The sequence below is a fragment of the Bubalus bubalis genome, chromosome 10 (genome assembly GCF_019923935.1).
Source record: "Bubalus bubalis isolate 160015118507 breed Murrah chromosome 10, NDDB_SH_1, whole genome shotgun sequence".
Classification (NCBI taxonomy): domain Eukaryota; kingdom Metazoa; phylum Chordata; class Mammalia; order Artiodactyla; family Bovidae; genus Bubalus; species Bubalus bubalis.
In genome coordinates this window covers 36,399,355-36,413,791 of record NC_059166.1, presented here as the reverse complement: position 1 = coordinate 36,413,791, position 14,437 = coordinate 36,399,355, and the positions used below count along the sequence as shown (strand labels likewise).

Below are 14,437 nucleotides of genomic sequence, written 5' to 3'. Positions count from 1 at the left end.
GAAAGTGTGGCAAGAATGATCTCCCTTCAAAATTCGTATGTTGAAGTTCTAACCCCCAGCTCCTCTGAATATGACTGTATTTGGAAATAGGTTCTTTTAAGAGGGAATTAAGGTAAAATGAAGTCAAATGGGTGGGCCATGATCTATCATGACTGACATCTTGAAGAAGAAGAAAATAGGACCCAGATTGGAATAGAGGAAAGACCCTGTGAAGACACAGAGAGAAGCCAAGGAGAGAGACCTCTAGGGAGAAAACAGCTTTGCTGACATCTTCAACTCAGACTTCCAGGTTCTAGGATTGTGAGAAAATTAATATCTGTTGTTTAAGCCACCCAGTCTGTGGTACTTTGCTATGGTAGTCCTAGCAAGATATCATAGAGCCTTTCTATATACACATATAGATACATGCACAGCTAAAGCATCAGTACATTTCAGGTTCCCTGAAGAATGACATGTGCATCAGAAAAATCAATTATTTTGAACAGTGACTATTATCAACAGAAAAAAAATTAAGACTGAAAAAAATAAAAGAATATTCACAGATTTCTCTGGTGGTACAGTGGATAAGAATTTGCCTGCCAATGCAGGGGACACGGGTTTGATCCCTGGTCTTGGAAGATTCCACATGCCACGGAGGAGCTAAGCCCATGCACCACAGTTACTGAAGCCTGCACACTCTAGGGCCCATGAGCTACAACTAAGGGTCCCCACACCACAACGACTGAAGCCCATGCACCTGGAGCCTGTGCTCCACAACTAAAGAAGCCATCGCAATGAGAAGCCCTGTGCCACAAACAGGAAGTAGCCCCTGCTCGCCACAGCTAGAGAGAGCCCGTGCACAGCAACGAAGACCCAGCACAGCCAAAAATAAAATAAATTTTGAAAACTCGTATCTAAAAGACAGAATATCCACAACATACTTCAATAGAGGCAGTTGGGTTATACATTCTTGGGGAATATTAGGATTAGCTACATAGTAATTGTATAGCTATGTAGCTAATTTATAATTATATAAATCAAAGAAATAATATTCTACTCAATAAATTACTGAACTTTTCAGGATAATAGGTTTTCTGGAGAGCCAGTTTGTCTATTCAGATTTAGAGAACTATTCCTTTACCCTTGAACAAATCAAAGCTCTGCTTTATTTGGGAAAGTTCTCTTCCTAAAGCTCACTCCTTCTGCACTGACATACCTAATGATGAAAGGTGGTGGCAGTGGAGACGATAAGAAGGAGATTCTGATATGTAGAAGTCATCAAAATGTTTATATAATTTATAACTGCAAGACCAACTAAAATCACTAAGGAGTAAGTACAGAGGATTATGGACAGTACAACATTAAAAATACTAATATATGTCAGAAAAATTATTCAGAACTTGAAAATAGGCAAAAGAAATTGTAAAATGTTCTTTCAGTGTAAAACTGGGGTTGGTTTTCTTTTGACTGGGCTATTTTACAGCTTTATCGGATCAAAGTTTTTTGTAAATTTTGGTCTAGTAGAGACATAAATAATTTCTTTTGGTGGAAGAGCTAACCCCAAAGGTAACAATTTTGTATCTAACTGAAAAATCTTACCCTTATATTGTTTTGTGTATGTGGGTGTTTGTAGATTCTCAAATGTTCTGTAGACCAGTTTTAGTATTTTACTGGTGTTCTCATTAATTAATGAGTTAAATGAAATCTTTGACATGGGTTCACATTATATTTGCCCGAGGGTCATAAACATTAACCTTTTGAAAACTATACTGCAGCAGGGGAGAATGAGGAACCAGCTAAACTGCCCAGCTTAATTAAAAAATAAAATCCAGGTTACACAATTTGTTCATGTATGATTGAATTTTCTTAATTCTGTAACCCCATCTCCATTGCTACATTTCTTGTGAAGTAACAAATGGTGGCAGGGATGTGGAGAAAAGGAAACCCTTGCACACTATTGGTAGGAATAGCGCAGCCACTGTGGAAAACAGCATGGAATTTTCTCAAAAAAACCAAAAACAGAACTATCATATGACCCAGTAATTCCACTCCTGGGTATATATGTGGAAAAAAAAAAAAAAAACACTAATTCAAAAAGGTACAATTGCCCCAACATTCATAGCAGCTTTATTTATGGTTGCCAAGATATGGAAGCAACCTGAATGTCCATCAATAGATGAATGGATAAAGAAGATGTAGTACCTGTGTGTTCACACACATACGATGGAATACTGCTCAGCCACAAAAAAGAATGAAGTTTTGTGATTTGTAACAACATGGATGGACTTGGATGGTATTTTGCTAAGTGAAATAAGTCAGACAGAGGAAGACAAATACTATATGATATATATGTAGACTCTAAAAAAATATAACCCAGTGAACAGAAAATAAATATATAAGTAACAGAAAATCTGTTGATAAGTACCTTCTGTTTGGTCTCAGTATACAGAATGTACATTAAAACTTTGAGATTTTAGTAGTGTGGTATAGCATCAAAAATGGGTCAAAACTGTGATCTGATATCTGCAGTTCTTATATTTTTGTGGCTTAAAATATCACTTGGTTCAGTTTGATAGTTTTTATTATTTCTTAATGACAATTCAAAAGAGGAATTTTTACACTACTACACATAGGCACTTCTCAAAAATAACTCATTGCTCCTGTACATAGGTTAGTCCCAGTAAATAAAAAGTAAATGATATAATTTAACAATTTATTTTCTCTTATAAATTGGTTTCTATAGGTGTTAGAGATAATTATGTATCATATAAAAATTTTTATCAGATGAATTAAATTATACATCTCATGATGCAGATTTGCAGAAATTAATTGCATAACAGTCAAAACATCAAGGTACCCAGAATTGCTCTGTTGGGTAGTAAACCAACTGAACAGCTGAATCGTGATAATATTTATCTGGTTTTTATTTACTGTCGTGTACTGTCCCTTGATGTGCTCTAGTGGGCTTTCAACTATGTAGTTAAGGGAAATGTTTTAATAATCATTTTATTTTGTATAATGTCCTTTTAAGTGGAAACAGAAATATTTGCTATTTTGCTTTAGCAAAGACAAAACTCTTGAGTTCAATCATAAAACCCTGGGGCTAAAAAACTCCTAGTGTGGAAGTACCACTTTAGCAATAATTTTCAAGTTATATTATTGAGACACATCAGTGGATCATGAGGTCAAATTACAGGATTATAAAGGAGCAACTTACATAATAAAGTTGAATGGAATAGAACAAAACAGAACTGACAACATCCAGTTGAATTGTACAGGTAAGTGTTTTGTAAAACTTGTTTTATATATGTGTGTATGTATATATGCTGGGTCATAATGTAAAGTATATTGTATTGTGCTTAGTTGCTCAGTCATGTCCAACTCTTTGTGATCCCATGAACTGTAGAGCCCACCAGGCTCCTCTGTCCATGGGGATTCTCCAGGCAAGAATATTGGAGTGGGTTGCCATGCCCTCCTCCAGGGCATCTTCCCGACCTAGGGATGGAACCCAGGTCTCCCGTTTTGCAGGCGGATTCTTTACCATCTGAGCCACCAGGAAAGCCTGTATATGGTATTAACATATGTAAAATGTAGCTATTTCTGTAGGTTACAAGTTTAAATTTTTTAAGTAGTGATTATTGGAAATAATAAAATGAGAGAATAAAATGGGGAAAGAGGAATGGGGATAATTAAGGAATTGTTTTCAGGAAGATTAGAATAGCAAATTTGTAAAAATTGCTAATCTAAAAATACTGGTATAAGCCAATGTAATGTACACTATTAAACTGAATTCTTAAACTGCATTAGAACATATTTAAACGTGAGGCTTAATAAATAGCTTCCCAGATGTGATTCTCTGCTTCTACCAGATGCCAAGAGGTTTGATTGTATCCATAAGTTCATCTCTGAAAAGATGTGGTAACAAAAAGTAAGGTTCATGGGAGAACAAAGCTCTTGAAGGAATAATTGAACAGGAAAATTTTACAGGGACCAAAGACATTAGGATCCATTACATTAAGATGCAGAGTTATTTTTTTGAATTAAAACATTGCAAAAGTCCCATTTCCTTAGAAGATCTGAAAAGTAAAAACCTATTGAAATTTTTAAAAGGGCCAAATAATAAGTTGTTCAGATCAACCTTCAATTAAGAATATTTCTTAGTATCCCTTTCTAAAAAACCATATTGAGGTACAAACTAATGAAAGTTATACAACGGTGAGAGCTCATATGTAATAAAATATTGGGGAAGATAATATAGTCTATTGTATAGGCTTTTTAAATTCTTCTGAAGGTGCAATTGCTGAATTTATTGGGTTGAAGAAGACATCTGTATCAAATCTATCCCCTTCATTTCTGGGGACCTATCCTTCCCATGATCCCTGCTGAAGAAATGGGTGCTGGTTTGGGGCAATTCATCAGTTAATCCCATCCCATTCTCCTCCCTATGTTGACTGGGGTAATAAGGAAATCCAGCGGGAATGAACTGGCCCATTCGAAAACATACACCTCTCTGCTGAGCTGAGGCATAAGGCTGAGACAGCTGGGACTCTTGCATCCAATTTGCTACCACGTAGGGAGAACCCAGATCTGCCGAGAGACCACAGGGCAGAATTTAAGGATGAGACTGATATTGCAAAAAGCAGAATGGAGAAACCGTATTATCAGTGAGTAAAACCTCATCTGAAGGCTGTCATAACTCTGGTCTTTTCAACTACATATCAGATCAGATCAGATCAGATCAGTCGCTCAGTCGTGTCCGACTCTTTGCAACCCCATGAATCGCAGCACGCCAGGCCTCCCTGTCCATCACCAACTCCCAGAGTTCACTCAGACTCACGTCCATCGAGTCAGTGATGCCATCCAGCCATCTCATCCTCTGTCGTCCCCTTCTCCTGTCCTCAATCCCTCCCAGCATCAGAGTCTTTTCCAACGAGTCAACTCTTCTCATGAGGTGGCCAAAGTACTGGAGTTTCAGCTTTAGCATCATTCCTTCCAAAGATATCCCAGGGCTGATCTCCTTTAGAATGGACTGGTTGGATCTCCTTGCAGTCCAAGGGACTCTCAAGTCTTCTCCAACATCACAGTTCAAAAGCATCAATTCTTCAGCGCTCAGCCTTCTTCACAGTCCAACTCTCACATCCATACATGACCACAGGAAAAACCATAGCCTTGACTAGACGGACCTTTGTTGGCAAAGTAATGTCTCTGCTTTTGAATATGCTATCTAGGTTGGTCATAACTTTCCTTCCAAGGAGTAAGCGTCTTTTAATTTCATGGCTGCAGTCACCATCTGCAGTGATTTGGGAGCCCAGAAAAATAAAGTCTGACACTGTTTCCACTGTTTCCCCATCTATTTCCCATGAAGGGATGGGACCAGATGCCATGATCTTTGTTTTCTGAATGTTGAGCTTTAAGCCAACTTTTTCACTCTCCACTTTCACCTTCATCAAGAGGCTTTTTAGTTTCTCTTCACTTTCTGCCATAAGGATGGTGTCATCTGCATATCTGAGGTTATTGAGATTTCTCCCGGCAATCTTGATTCCAGCTTGTGTTTCTTCCAGTCCAGTGTTTCTCATGATGTACTCTGTATATAAGTTAAATAAACAGGGTGACAATATACAGCCTTGACGTACTCCTTTTCCTATTTGGAACCAGTCTGTTGTTCCATGTCCAGTTCGAACTGTTGCTTCCTGACCTGCATATAGGTTTCTCAAGAGGCAGGTCAGGTGGTCTGGTATTCCCATCTCTCAGAATTTTCCACAATATTGTGATCCACACAGTCAAAGGCTTTGGCATAGTCAATAAAGCAGAAATAGATGTTTTTCTGGAACGCTCTTGCTTTTTCCATGATCCAGCGGATGTTGGCAATTTGATCTCTGGTTCCTCTGCCTTTTCTAAAACCAGCTTGAACATCAGGAAGTTCACGGTTCACATATTGCTGAAGCCTGGCTTGGAGAATTTTAAGCATTACTTTACTAGCGTGTGAGATGAGTGCAATTGTGCATATAGCAGGATAGTTTTCTGTTGTTTAGCCAACTATCAGAGTTTTCTCTCACTTGCAACAATCAGTTCTAATAGACATGCCAACTACGTGCTGGGCACAACACAGTCTCCAAATTAATTTTCTCAACAGCCCCTCATGGCAGGGCGGTCATCATCCCCATTTTAGGTATTAAAAAAAAAAAAAGAGGCTTAAAATAATTAAGTGACTTGTCCGAAGTCACCCAGCCAGGAAGTCTTGGAGCTATCAATTTTAAATGGAAAATATTCACATTAGGTTTAATACTTTTTGAGCTAAGTCCTAGATTATTATTTTTCTTATATTACTTAAAAAAATAGAACTTGCAGAATTAAATTTGAGTTGAAATGTAGTTATTGTGAGCCTGGGGGTGTTCTCACTGAGAAGAGAGAATAAAAGCTATCATTCCTGATCTTTCCACAAATATTTTCAACGCCTAAAATATGCAGACACTGTTGAGATGAGAAGCATATATCTTATCCAAGTTTCTTCAGTGCGTAAGTATATCCATCAAACCAGCCAAATCAACACAAGGGTGTATGTTATCAGAATATAAGTGGGTTTCATTGAACCCAGGAAAGGAACAGAAATCTGACCCCTCATAAGTATGTGCAGTCATGGACTAAAAACCCTCAGGTTCTTCATCAGCTATTCTGCGCTCTTCTCTACTCCCCACTATGTGGTTGCTTCGTTCTTACCTCTCTCCAGATGGGATACCTTGCAGTGGCTGCCTGTAAACAGACAACTTCTGATTACAGAAGTCATTTTCAAGGACTCCCACAGGAAGGACTAGCTGCTCTTGATCCAAATTTTAAATTTCCTAAACAGAAAGTATGATTGGCTGAGCATGAATCTAGTGTTGAATACTTACGATCAAATCAGTGTGGTTGTGGGAAGAATCAGATAGAACAAATATACCTGTATAACCCTCCCCAGTGGCAGAGAGGTGGGGGTGGTCCTAGGGAAGAGGAATGTTGACTCATAGAAACTCAAAAGACTGGCCAGAGCATAGCAGCGAGACAAAACAAGCCAAAGTCAGTGCTCACTTTAGAGTACATAGAACTTCAGGGGAGAAGGGGCGCTGTGGGGCCACTATGAGAGGTTTTGAGACCCTGGTGAAATTCTGACTCTGATCCAACTTCTGATCACCAACTCAGCACCCAATTCCAGGGTGTGGGGTTTTCCTCCATATCACCAGCTGGGTGTCCTACAACTGAATCAATTCTAACACTATCTACCTGGAAATAATGTCAGATCCCACAGGTTAAAGGCTCAGCCATACAAGACTACTCCTGCCCCCGTAAAATGCCAGTCGCAAATCCAGGCCCTAACCTATGACTCAGACGTTCCAACCACCTCTTCCTTGGGTTCAATTAATTTGCTAAAGCAACTCACAGAACTCAGACAAATATTTTACTTACTAGATTATCAGTTTATTATAAGAAGATATAATTCAGGAACAGACAAATGGAAGAGATGCATAGGACAATGGGTGGAAAAAGAGTTATGAAGCCTCCATGCTCTCTGAACATGCCACACTCCCCAAATCTCCTAGGCTTCACCAACTTGGAAGCTCTGAATCCCCATGAACCCCATCATTTTACATTTTTAATAGAGGCTTCATTACATAGTCATGACTGATTAAGTCGCTGGCCATTGGCTAGTGACTCAGTCTCCGGCAAGAATGGTGGATATGAGACTGAAGTTTCATCTACGGTCATACCACCCTGAACATGCCCTATCTCATCTGATCTCAGAAGCTACGCAGGGTTGGACGGTTATACTTAGATGGGAGACTGGAGTTTCTCCAGGAACCTGCCCCAATCTCTATCCCAAGCTGCTCCCCATCCTCAACCCCATCCAAAGTCATCTCATTAACAAAAGACCCTTTTTTATTGCTCTCACAACTGAGAGATTCCAAGGGATTTAGAATCTCTGTGCCAGAATTGGACAAAGACCAAATATGTATTATATTTCTTACCATAAATCACTGTATCCCAGACTTGAATTTGGCCTTAAGGGACTTCCAGTAAAGAAAAGCTAATCCAAACAGGGAGATCTGAAACCTGGACTCCTATAGAAAGTGATCTGATGAATGACAGTATCATATTTTCATAAAATATGTAACAACAGACATTGAAAAAAAAATGAATTGGCATGTTGAAACTACAGCATTTTTTATATTCCCAAAGAGAATTTTACACTGTCTCTTAGAATCCATCAAAAAATCAGATGATAAATGAATTTCTAAACCAAGTACTTGCTTTGAAAGTTTTATCGCCACAACCAAAAACTATTTAGTCATTGATTAAATGTTTTTAAAATTCTTATTTTTCTCCCTGCCTTTAAAGAACTTCACCTGCCTAATAAATCTAAATGACTCTGTAATTTAAAGGTTTACTCAAAATGTTTGGCTTATGTTTATTGCCGTCTACATAGTGCAAATATGAAAAAAAATCTAATTATCTTAATGGAAGATCTATAATTGATTCATTGTAATGTATTTCTGAAAGATTAATAAAGTACTTTTCTCATGGCAATAAGTTCAGTGTCTGACTCTTTGTGACCCCATGGACAGCAGCACGCCAGGCTTCCCTGTCCATCACCAACTCCCAGAGCATAAGACAGATATTAAAAACCTGTCTCAAGGGTAAATAGTAATCCCGTGACCTCTTTCTCATTATGAGCAAATGCTTGGTGAACACATACAAGTGGATATGGTCACTGGACCCACAGCCATCTCTACTGAATTAAAGTAGATTGTTTTCCCAGTCAAATGGAATAAAAATGGTCAAACTTGTATATTGACCTTCATTTATGATTTCTAGATCAAACATTCTAAAAATGAGGTAGTTAGATTCATAGTATGACAAATTATTAAATGGCTCTTCCACCCTTTCTCTTTTCTCTTACTTGGATTGCTTTCCATTTCCCTGCCTTTCCACTATGTCACCCTTTTAAAAAAAAAAAAATCTAATCTTGATGAATGCCAGTTTAAGATCAATAGACATAGCTATTAAAAATAAGAAGAAGAAAAGCTTATCACTCCTCTCATCCAGAACCTGTTACTGAGTGCCTCCTCTGTGGAACACATTGGCTAGGCACTGGAGACCCTATGTTGAATAAAATGGATGGAATCCCCCATCTCTTCCAATCTTTCTATAAACCTGAAGTTGCTCTAAAAATTGTCCATTAAAATAAAATTTGGGTTCTGCCAGTAAGAAACATGAGATAGAGATGTATAAGTGGCTAATAGTATCTTTAATTAGTGAGGGACATAACTATGTTCCTTTTTGAACAAACTGAATTTGAGATACGAAACAGCACATGAATATGTCAGGTTGGCAGTTAGAGGTGTGAATCTGACACTTAAAAAAAAAAAAAAAAGTAAAATCTCCTAAGGAGAAAGAAGAGAAAGAAAGAGAAACAGAGAGACTCAGGCCCAGGCCTGAACCACCACATTTATATGTTGGACATGGAGGAGGTGATGTCAACAAAGCAGAATGAGAAGGAGCAGAGAAAGATTTCAGGAAAACGTGATGTCAGAGGAAACTCCCCAGCAGTCCAGTGGTTAGGATACCGTGTTCTCATTGCTGAGGGCCTGGGTTCAACTCCAGGTTGGGGAACTAAAATCCCACAAGTTGCATGGAGCAGCACCCAATTTTTTTTTTTTAGTTAAAAAAATGTGATGTCAAAGAGACAAAAGAATGTTTCAAGATGCAGCTACTGTTGAATGTGTTTTTCAAAAGACAGAAGATAGTCTTTAGGTAGACAACGTGGGCTTCCCTGGTGGCTCAGATGGTAAAGAGTCTGCCTGCAGTGCGGGAGAACCGGGTTCAATCCCTAGGTCGGGAGGATCCCCTGGAAAAAGAAATGGCAACCCGCTCCAGTATCCTTGCCTGGAAAATCCCATGGACGGAGGAGCCTGGCAGGCTACAGTCCATGGGGTTACAAAGAGTTGGACATGACTGAGCAACTTCACTTTTACTTTTAGATAACGTGATGACCTCAACAAGAGCTGTTTCTGAAGACTGGTGAAGGAAGAAGTGGTTTGAACAGTGAATGGAAAAAAGGAATTAAAGAGAGCTTTTATGGACATTAAATATTTCTTATTTTTCTGTAAAGTGAGTATTTTGTGTCAGCCCAATGATTTGCATATAATTTTGCCTCACACCAAAGAAGTGAAAGAACATTAAACTATTTGAACACATGTGTGCCAACACAATTCTGATAAAAGATACCAGTTCATTAAACAAGCTTTTATGACTCCAAAAAAGGCACTGTATCTCAGAGAGATAGGCTTCCCAGGTGGCACAGTGGTAAAGAATCTGCCTGTCAATGCAGAAGACTCAGATTGGATCCCTGGGTTGGGAAGATCCCCTGGAGAAGGAAATGGTAAACCCACTCCAGTATTTTTGCTGGGAAAATCCTATGGACAGAGGAGCCTGGTGGGCTACAGTCCACGGAATTGCAAAGAGTCAGACACGACTCAGCACACACACACAGAATGCTTCCAAGTTTCTAGAGCTTAAGTAATTCAGTTAAATCACTCTCCAGCCACTCTCTTATATACATAACTGAGTAGAATAAAAGCAAACAAGATAAAACATCAAAATACAAGATAAAAATGTAGGTAATGTAATAGAATCTAGCAGACACAAGGATCGAGTTGAATAAACTGCAAGCACAGCCAACCGCAACCTCCTTGCCATCTCTCCCCTCTCCCCCACACACCACACACACACAAAGCTGAGCAGGGCCATTTAAGATAAGGCTGCTGCAAAAAGCAGAAAGGCCACTGACACCATTTTCCAAGCTGAGCTTCTACAGGAAAGAACACTTGGCAGTTAACTTCTAAACTCTAAGAGGACCACAAAATCCAACAAAAATTTCTTTGGATAAATCCAGAAACCATAAATAAAATGGACTTTATAAGTAAAGGCCTTACCTGACATCATTTCAATTCCTTCTTGTTTCACGTCAATAGTACGGTAATTTCCTAAGGTCAGGAGATGAGAGTGGATGCAGGGGGCAGGTTAGGATACAGGGACAATTGGCGAAGTTCCTGCTTCGTGGGCAGCATTCGGAAGGCTGTGTCAACCAAAACCAGCAAGTGTGAGATGAGATGACAGAGTGGAAAGGAAATATTTGACGGCAACATTTACCCTGAAGGCAATTTTGGAAGTATTCAAATATAACTAATATGTGTCAGATATTACAGACTCAGAAGCGAAGGAGAGACATTAAAACTTAGAACCATAATCTACCTAAAGGGCAGAAGATGAGAGTTTGGTTCCTACCACTTAGGAGTCTGATTTTAGATAAATCATTTAAACAATTTGAGCCTCATTTGTCTCAATTGTAAATAAAAATAATAATACTTACCAGACCCTCAGGCTTTGGCTTTGTGTCTCTCCTTTTGTCCTGCATTATGTTGAATAAATAATTCTCTTATTTCCTCCTGGTTATGCAGTTATACATTTTAATTTATCTTCTTAATTTTTAAAATGTAAGGTTAACTCTTTAACCTTAAAATATTCAACTCAAGGTCTAAAGTTGATTTAGAAAAAAAGAATAGTCTGGAAGAACTTGGACTGTTCAATCTTCATCCTTTCCACTTTTTCAGTTACTTTTGTATAGTGTTTTATTTCCACCTTGCTTTTAAAATCACCAAAATAGGTTGCTGCTGTTTTTCCGCTGTTGTTTTGATTTGTTTTCTTAAATAGATACTTCAGTTTAAAAACTTTTCTTTGTTTACACTTCTTCGTGGCTTTCACCTCTGGATTCTTCTGGATTGTTTTGTCTGGTTTTCTTGCTGAGGAATATTATTTAAGTACTTCAGTGAAAGTAGACTTCTTAATTTTTAATATCTGGAAATGTTTTTGTTTCTTAATACTGAATGACAGTTTGGGGTATAGAATTCTATGTTAACATTTTCCCTCAGCACTTTGAGGACACAATTTCATTGTCCTCCTTTATCAGTTATCACTGATGGGAAGTCTATTTTTATTCTTATTGACATCTTTCTTTCTGTTTTCTCTACAAGTTTTTAAGATATTCTGTAGTTTCGCTGTAATGTACTTAGGTAAAGATTTTGTTTTTTTGTGCTGTTCAGAACTTAATGTACTTTTAAATCTAAAACTAGTTTTCTTGCAATTCAAGCAAATTCTCTAACATATCTCTTTAAATACTGCCTATTCCAAATTCTCCTATTCTCTCCACTTGAATCCTACTTAAATTGGAATTTCTCTTTTTATCCTCCACAGCTCAACCCATCTTTCATACTTCCAGGTTTGGGGAACCTGAAATTTGCACAATCTGGGAGTCTTTAAGAAAAAAAAAATACAAAGTATGAATAGAAAATTAAACACAAATTGAATATTTATAATAAAAAAACACAAATCAAAACAAATATTAAATATCCAATAAGCTCTAGAAAAATATAATTTGTACGTGAACTGCTAGAATATCTCTGTAATAATTATCCCTCATTTTTGGTTGCACATTGTTTTATGACAATAATTATGTAATATCTTTTTCAGGTGAAGGAATAGAAGGATATTTTGGTTTGTTTTTCTCTAGTTTGTTTCTTCTTTGCTTTTAAAAAGTTTCCTTTTAGGGCTACAACTCATCATTAGTAATATCTGTGTTCAGGATTGTTGTCATATATGGGGAACACAGCTAACACATTTCCTTCATATGTGAACTGGAAGACCACCTCCTGACTCTACATATAGCAAGTCTGTTTCTTCTTCATCATCCTTACTGTTTTAGTGCCACGGGCTAGAGGATATTTTCCTATCATAAGATCATCTCTGTTCTGTTTTTCAGGGACACGATGCTAGATATTTTGTCACATTGGTGGTAGAAGTAATCCTGAAATGAGGGATGCCTGCAGTAACTCAGCTACAAAGAGAGGTTACTGCAAACTACACAAGTGTATCCCATCAAACACAAACCAAATATTCCCAAGTCAACTTTCCCAAAAATGTACGTAACTACCCAATATGAGGAAAGTGTGACAGAGGTCTGATTGGAATGGAAAGACATAGCAGTATTAACCAACTGCAGTTTAAAATCAGACTTTTTCGGACTTCCCCAGTGATACAGTGGATAAGAATCTGCCTGCCAATGCAAGGGCCATGCCAGGACAATTCCACATGCTATGGAGCATGAAGTCTGAGCACCACATCTACTGAGCCACCACACCTCAACTACAGAAGCCTGAGCCCCAAGAGCCTTTGCTCTGTAACAAGACAATCCTGCACAATGAGAAGCCCACATGCTGCAACGAAGAGCAGCCCCCACTCACCATGACTAGAGAAAGACCCTGGGCAGCAATGAAGACCCAGCACAACCTAAATACATTTTTTTTTTTTCAAATCCCACTTTTTCAAATTTTACTGAAACTTATAATAAAATGAACACATTACTGAGGAGAGGCATATTGCTCGAAGGGGCAAGAGAAGGGCCTAGACATAAGTATCATTTCATTTACAATGAATTTTCATTTCATTGTAAATCCAGTAAATCTGTCTCTATACCTTCCCCATTTCTTTATCTCTTTCCCACTGTATTCTGTTTCCTTCAGGTTCTATTTTGCATTTCACGAATTTCCTTTTCAATGAAGTTAGTCTACCATGTATCCCATCTGCTCATTTTTCATTTCAATGACTTATTTCTGAAATTTTTATTTTGTTGTTCATTTCACCTTCGTGTAATTAAAAATAATTTCCAATTCTGGTCTTATGTATTCAACTTCTTCTCAATCTGTAAGCATGTTAAAGATACTTATATTTTTATTCTAAATATATATAATTCCTTGAGAGGAACACTCCAAATTTATGTTCCAGGGAGCATTGGGAATGCTCCCAATTTATGATTAATGCTCCCAATAATCTCAGGGTGGTAGAGCGCCTTGTGTGTTTTTTAGTTTCTGATTGATTGCTTATCATGATGAGAGTCTTAGGTGCCCTGGTTTAGGAAGTCATCCCTATGGAGCAGTTTCCCATTTACCTTTATGACTAGACCAGACCAGGTCTGGCACTCTGCCATGGAGGAGGCCTACCACCTCAACACCGTATCTGCTACTGGTATTAAAACCCCATCCCGTTGTTGCAAAAAGATGTGGGTCAATTTGCTCATTCAGCAAATGGCAGATTTGGGAGGTAAATGCTATCTTCCTGTAGCTTGAAGTAGGTAGCAGCTGATACAAACATATATATGCCACACAGGTATAACCTCGATAACAGACAGTGTATCACAAAGCAAGCAAGTCATGAGCCAAATGCTACTCACCAGGCTCCTGAAAAAGAGAAGGCACACATTTATCAGCACCAAGTACAAAAATAATTACATGCTGTGGTCTTTGCCTTACAGCACCTTGCATGAGAACCTTGCTCCAATATAAAAATAATATTCTCATGGAAGAACTACCTA

General features: G+C 38.1%; 1 long non-coding RNA gene across 2 annotated transcripts in view; it reads right to left on the bottom strand.

The window, feature by feature from the left end:
- Positions 1–12,315, bottom strand: part of LOC123327689 — a 36,381-nt gene extending 24,066 nt beyond the window's left edge. For both annotated transcript variants that reach the window (XR_006542350.1, XR_006542349.1), the window contains exons 1-2: positions 11,384–12,315; positions 10,947–11,089 (exon numbers count right to left, since the gene is read on the bottom strand). This is a non-coding gene — a long non-coding RNA (uncharacterized LOC123327689). The remainder of the gene's footprint in view (positions 1–10,946; positions 11,090–11,383) is intronic.
- Positions 12,316–14,437: the final 2,122 nt, after the last annotated feature.